The sequence below is a fragment of the Crinia signifera genome, chromosome 1 (assembly GCF_055691185.1).
Source record: "Crinia signifera chromosome 1, ASM5569118v1, whole genome shotgun sequence".
NCBI lineage: Eukaryota > Metazoa > Chordata > Amphibia > Anura > Myobatrachidae > Crinia > Crinia signifera.
The window spans coordinates 91989223-91996607 of NC_139217.1; the positions used below are offsets into that span (position 1 = coordinate 91989223).

General features: G+C 44.7%; 1 long non-coding RNA gene across 1 annotated transcript in view; it reads left to right on the forward strand.

Annotated features, from left to right (window-relative positions):
- LOC146026234 (uncharacterized) overlaps window positions 1-6608 on the forward strand; it is a 484129-nt gene extending 477521 nt beyond the window's left edge. The window contains exons 2-4 of the long non-coding RNA XR_014454398.1: window positions 1892-2005; window positions 2535-2632; window positions 6492-6608. This is a non-coding gene — a long non-coding RNA (uncharacterized LOC146026234). The remainder of the gene's footprint in view (window positions 1-1891; window positions 2006-2534; window positions 2633-6491) is intronic.
- The last annotated feature ends 777 nt before the right edge of the window (window positions 6609-7385 follow it).

The following is a 7385-nucleotide window of genomic DNA, read 5'->3' on the forward strand; positions in this document are numbered from 1 at the left end:
GGGTACCTTTACTGCCAGCCCGATTGCTGTTCATGTGTGCAATGTGTAATGACCAACCTTGAAAGGAGTGTACACCGTAAGATGCTGTGGCTTTGGTCTCAAATTGCGGTTGGGGATTCTTTGCTGGATACAGGGAGGAAAATCACGCAGCGGCCTTGCACTTTTTCTCACTTGATAAATATTCCCAGACCTGGGCAGGATCCCACGGCCATGCTCTGGAGGATGAGGGACTTCCGGCAGCACTGTGGTCCCTCTGACACCCTCAGAAGTCTTATTGGGGACACAGACACGGTTTTTCTCCACTCGCGTCTTGATAAACTTGGCCTTGCTTCCGTAGGTCATTGTGCTGCGGGATTCTTCATAAGCACTATCCGCAGGGCTGATGTGCGTGATCATCACCAATCGGCTTTTCCCGCTCAGTGCTCCCTTTAGCAGCCAGGTCAGCTTGCTGTCCCGATAGTTTATATGGCTGCCTGGTCTGTCACGCAGCGCCATGATACACATCCTGAGGGTAAGAAGGGATCGGTTGATGTATCCTCCTTCTTTCATGGTCTGGCCGCTGTTCTTAGTCTGGCTTGCTCGTTCTGATCCCGCAAGGTCTACCATGTACAACTTGCCTGTGCTCACACTATCACTGGCTGTCTGCTTTATGGTGACCTGCAATACTGCATGTGAGCGGGATGAGGTCTTATTAGCGGCTGTGGGAGCTTCTGTGCGCCGCTTGTTGCCCTTCTTCAGCAGGGTCATGGCTTCCTCAGGAGTGCTAAGGGAGAATGTAGAAATCCCTTCTATGTTGGTGTTGCCATTGGGATCCTCTCTGAGGACCAAAGACCTAGAGGAAGGTCTTAATAGGTCTCGGACGGTTTCATTATAGATCTCCGCGTATGATAATGATACAGAGAAATTCTTTTTTTCCCCAGTCTCCTCAATGGCTTTAAACAGGTCCTTCAGGGTGCGATATATTACTCCAGGTTCGCGGTCCTTACCCATCATGGTGAAGGTCTTTCCGGTGCCTGTGGGGCCGTAGGCAAATATGGCAGCATTGTACCCGGACAGGATGTCACCCAATAAGGGCTTCACTGTGGAATCATACACAGTCTCCTGGGTAGCTGCCTGGTCAAACACCTGGTTAAATTGGAATGTTGTTTCTCTTGTCCTGGTGGAGCGCAGGACATCGTTAGGATCCTCACCGGGGTCCTGCAATAGCACTGTCTGCGGTCCGAGCTGGTGTGTGATGCATCGGGCGCGGTTCTTAGTCTCCGTCAAATTAACGGGACGGATGCGCAGAGCGACAGTCATTTGGTGGTCTATAGCTTTATTAGCTTTCGCCTTCTTCATTTTATATCAAACTTCAATCTTCAGAAAAGAGTGAAAAATTATCTGTGTTGGCACAAGTCCAGCAATATTAGATATGACTCAGGAAGCAGTCAGCTGCCAGTGTTCTACCCATCACAGCCCATTGTGACATCATCGGCCCATTGTGACATCATCGGCCCATTGTGACATCACTAGCTGCCATATGGCAGAAGGGCACTGCTATGTATCTCATCCAGGGTCTGCTGTTACAGAAGTGGTATCGTCTTCTGGTCCCCCTGGGATGTCTTACCTCTTACTTATTTACGTGATAAAAGTTAATAGGCACAAAGAACCTTTTATCTCTGCATGTTTGTAGCCATACACAGCAGTGGGAGCAATTGTATTAGTTCTGAAAGAAAATATATGTTGCCCACAGATGCCAGTGGAAGTGCGCCTCCAGTGGCCAAATTATTAATTACTTTAGTATAGTGTGAATACTGCTTCATCTCTCGCGGCAGTTTTATAATCAGGAGAAATATACTAACCATGTACAGTTACCTTGTAATAAACCAGCTCATGTCCTCTCTTTCTGCAGTACAATGCATTAAGGACCGCCAAGGATATTATGCCAAGGATCCTTACAAAAACCATGATGGGGACTGGGACAGATGAGGATATGTTAATCCAAATTCTCATCACCAGGGCAGAGGTAACAGGCTATAGTTTGAGAATGGACATTGTGCTGCTAGGAGGACGCAGAGTGTTTCTCACTGATAAGATCACAACATGTGCTGTATGGCCATTCACACAAATTAGGGCCCTTATTCAGATCTGATCGCAGAACAAATTTGTTCTCAAAATGGGCAAAACCATGTGCCCTCCAGGTGGGACAGATGTAACATGTGTAGAGAGAGTTAGATTTTGTTTCTGTGCAGGGTAAATACTGGCTGCATTATTTTGACACTGCAATTTAGATTTCAGTTTCAAAACACCCCACCCAAATGTAACTCTCTCTGCACATGTTACATCTGCCCCACCTGCAGTGCACAAGGTTTTGCCCATATTGAGAACAATTTTGTACTGCGATCAGATCTGAATAAGGGCCTAGGTCAATCCATTTTATTTAACAACATTATCAGAACAATTGGTTTTTTGTTAAAGTTTATTTCACCATTTTTCCAATTGGCTGTATTATAATTTCTATATTGTATCATTTCTGTTCTTGTTATTTGCTACAGATATGCCGGAGCGACTGGATGCTGTGCAGGCTGTTCTGTGGGACAAGGAAATAGGAGTCTGGTTGGAGGCTGTGGACAAAGCAGTCTCCTACTTAGAGGTAATTAATTATCTTGTATTATATTATTTTTCTATTTGTTCCTAATTGTATTACATACTCCAGGCTTGCCTACCCTCCTGGAATTGCCGTGAGGCTCCCGAAAATCGGGTCCCCCGGGAAGGTGGGCAATCCTCCCGCATTGGCCAGGCAGCCCCCGCACCCCCTTCCCTGCAGCACAAAATGAGCTTTTTTTGCGGGTCCGCGAATTACGTTGTTTGACTGTCGTGGGGGTGGGGCTTGATGACGTCTGCCTGTCCCGCCCCCCTGACTTGCTGCTGTCAGCAAGTATGACATACTCCTATGGTATTGATTCCATCTGTTAATATCGAAATTCGTGCAGACCCTAGTGCGGGATCAAAACCTAAACACTTGCCAATACTGAGAGAGCGGTCCAATCAGGAACTATAGGTGCGCCATGTATCCCAGAATTCCAATGGCAGGCCAGGTTCATGCCACTGGAAAAGTTTATTTACAAACGCATTATTACTGGTTACTACTGAAGTAATATGTAAGAATATATATAATGTAATATAACGTATGAAGTAGCTTTTATGAACTTGGCAGAGTATATATAATGGGGTATATTGGTTTGCAAATCCACTGTACTGGTTTCTCATTTCCCTACAGTATTTGGCATGATGTTACATTACCTATTTGCTTTCTCAATGCCAAAACGTAAAAAAAAAAAACTTTTTGAAACATAAAACTGATTTAAAATCTTACTTATATTGTCTGTATTATTTATAAATAGTGATAAAGATTTTCATGAATAGATGAGCAGGACCCTCATCCCTCGTGTGCTTTCCTTCTCTTAATGTCCCATACACTATGCGATTTGGGCCAATTCCGGTAGATCAAGCTGAGATATTGGGTGAAATCGGTCCAAATCGCATGTGTATAATATTCGTTCTGATGCACAGTCCTGTGTTCATCGGAGCGGAGTCGGAGGTTGGACATTCGGCGGGGGATCAGGTGCGACTTATCCCTTCAGAGAATTTGCATAGTGCATGGGGGCCTTTACTTAAGCCATCTTTGATAGCACCAAACCCTGTGGTTTTCTACCACGCTGATACCCTGCGGATGTAGCTATAGTTATGTGCCCTGTACTTGTCCTCTATTGTATTCAGCTGTAGGTCACTGTTTCCCTCATTTGTATATGTACTCTGTAATTGGGCCCGGGGGATCCTTTGTGGTGCCATATAAATAAAGTATAATAACCATAATAATATGCGACCAGTGGCAAATGCAGGATTTTCAGAAGGGGGTTTCCAGAGGGGCGGAGCAAAGCACGGAGATGGACACTTAGGTGACCCAGTATATGCCGGGTCAGTTAAAGTATTATAGATAGACCAAATGTATATAAATAATATTAATAATAAATATATATATATATATATATATACATACATACACATACATACATACATACATACATACATACATACAGGGGCGTCAACAGCAGAACAGCAGTGTAGACCCCTGCGCATAGCAATGTATTGGGGACCCTGTCAGGAATGTGCTTTGAAGCCCCATCACCCATCTACTGGTAGTGTCCTAGCATAATTATTAAAAGATCTATGTATCAGAATCAGAATCAACTTTATTGGCCATGTGTGCTTGTGCACACTAGGAATTTTTTGTGGATCGTATTACATAACAAGAATACAATAAAACCACTAACAGCACACATTATGTATAACTGACTGACGTACCTGGCATTGTCCTGGTTTAAGCCTTTGAGTTATTAAATTATCAATGAGTTGGATATAATGGTTATCATTTATAAATAATTGGCAGCTCTTCCAACACACCCATGGGGTGGCTGCTGAGTGTCGTTTTTTTTTTGTTGGGGTTTCGCCAGTAGCCCTATTCCCCAGTTTTCCTTCAGGTGTAAAAGTTTCCATACACGTTACAATTATTGAATACAGTATTGTATATAATACTGTATACAATAATTGTAACGTGTATGGGTACCTTTACTGCCAGCCCGATTGCTGTTCATGTGTGCAATGTGTAATGACCAACCTTGAAAGGAGTGTACACCGTAAGATGCTGTGGCTTTGGTCTCAAATTGCGGTTGGGGATTCTTTGCTGGATACAGGGAGGAAAATCACGCAGCGGCCTTGCACTTTTTCTCACTTGATAAATATTCCCAGACCTGGGCAGGATCCCACGGCCATGCTCTGGAGGATGAGGGACTTCCGGCAGCACTGTGGTCCCTCTGACGCCCTCGGAAGTCTTATTGGGGACACAGACACGGTTTTTCTCCACTCGCGTCTTGATAAACTTGGCCTTGCTTCCGTAGGTCATTGTGCTGCGGGATTCTTCATAAGCACTATCCGCAGGGCTGATGTGCGTGATCATAACCAATCGGCTTTTCCCGCTCAGTGCTCCCTTTAGCAGCCAGGTCAGCTTGCTGTCCCGATAGTTTATATGGCTGCCTGGTCTGTCACGCAGCGCCATGATACACATCCTGAGGGTAAGAAGGGATCGGTTGATGTATCCTCCTTCTTTCATGGTCTGGCCGCTGTTCTTAGTCTGGCTTGCTCGTTCTGATCCCGCAAGGTCTACCATGTACAACTTGCCTGTGCTCACACTATCACTGGCTGTCTGCTTTATGGTGACCTGCAATACTGCATGTGAGCGGGATGAGGTCTTATTAGCGGCTGTGGGAGCTTCTGTGCGCCGCTTGTTGCCCTTCTTCAGCAGGGTCATGGCTTCCTCAGGAGTGCTAAGGGAGAATGTAGAAATCCCTTCTATGTTGGTGTTGCCATTGGGATCCTCTCTGAGAACCAAAGACCTAGAGGAAGGTCTTAATAGGTCTCGGACGGTTTCATTATAGATCTCCGCGTATGATAATGATACGGAGAAATTCTTTTTTTCCCCAGTCTCCTCAATGGCTTTAAACAGGTCCTTCAGGGTGCGATATATTACTCCAGGTTCGCGGTCCTTACCCATCATGGTGAAGGTCTTTCCGGTGCCTGTGGGGCCGTAGGCAAATATGGCAGCATTGTACCCGGACAGGATGTCACCCAATAAGGGCTTCACTGTGGAATCATACACAGTCTCCTGGGTAGCTGCCTGGTCAAACACCTGGTTAAATTGGAATGTTGTTTCTCTTGTCCTGGTGGAGCGCAGGACATCGTTAGGATCCTCACCGGGGTCCTGCAATAGCACTGTCTGCGGTCCGAGCTGGTGTGTGATGCATCGGGCGCGGTTCTTAGTCTCCGTCAAATTAACGGGACGGATGCGCAGAGCGACAGTCATTTGGTGGTCTATAGCTTTATTAGCTTTCGCCTTCTTCATTTTATATCAAACTTCAATCTTCAGAAAAGAGTGAAAAATTATCTGTGTTGGCACAAGTCCAGCAATATTAGATATGACTCAGGAAGCAGTCAGCTGCCAGTGTTCTACCCATCACAGCCCATTGTGACATCATCGGCCCATTGTGACATCATCGGCCCATTGTGACATCACTAGCTGCCATATGGCAGAAGGGCACTGCTATGTATCTCATCCAGGGTCTGCTGTTACAGAAAAGGTATCGTCTTCTGGTCCCCCTGGGATGTCTTACCTCTTACTTATTTACGTGATAAAAGTTAATAGGCACAAAGAACCTTTTATCTCTGCATGTTTGTAGCCATACACAGCAGTGGGAGCAATTGTATTAGTTCTGAAAGAAAATATATGTTGCCCACAGATGCCAGTGGAAGTGCGCCTCCAGTGGCCAAATTATTAATTACTTTAGTATAGTGTGAATACTGCTTCATCTCTCGCGGCAGTTTTATAATCAGGAGAAATATACTAACCATGTACAGTTACCTTGTAATAAACCAGCTCATGTCCTCTCTTTCTGCAGTACAATGCATTAAGGACCGCCAAGGATATTATGCCAAGGATCCTTACGAAAACCATGATGGGGACTGGGACAGATGAGGATATGTTAATCCAAATTCTCATCACCAGGGCAGAGGTAACAGGCTATAGTTTGAGAATGGACATTGTGCTGCTAGGAGGACGCAGAGTGTTTCTCACTGATAAGATCACAACATGTGCTGTATGGCCATTCACACAAATTAGGGCCCTTATTCAGATCTGATCGCAGAACAAATTTGTTCTCAAAATGGGCAAAACCATGTGCCCTCCAGGTGGGACAGATGTAACATGTGTAGAGAGAGTTAGATTTTGTTTCTGTGCAGGGTAAATACTGACTGCATTATTTTGACACTGCAATTTAGATTTCAGTTTCAAAACACCCCACCCAAATATAACTCTCTCTGCACATGTTACATCTGCCCCACCTGCAGTGCACAAGGTTTTGCCCATATTGAGAACAATTTTGTACTGCGATCAGATCTGAATAAGGGCCTAGGTCAATCCATTTTATTTAACAACATTATCAGAACAATTGGTCTTTTGTTCAAGTTTATTTCACCATTTTTCCTATTGGCTGTATTATAATTTCTATATTGTATCATTTCTGTTCTTGTCATTTGCTACAGATATGCCGGAGCGACTGGATGCTGTGCAGGCTGTTCTGTGGGACAAGGAAATAGGAGTCTGGTTGGACTTTAATATAGAGGATCATAGACACAATCCAAACTTCTACCCCACCAACTTGGCTCCACTTTGGGCCTCATGTTACTCTGGCACGAGGCTGTGGACAAAGCAGTCTGCTACTTAGAGGTAATTAATTATCTTGTATTATATTATTTTTCTATTTGTTCCTAATTGTATTACATACTCCAGGCTT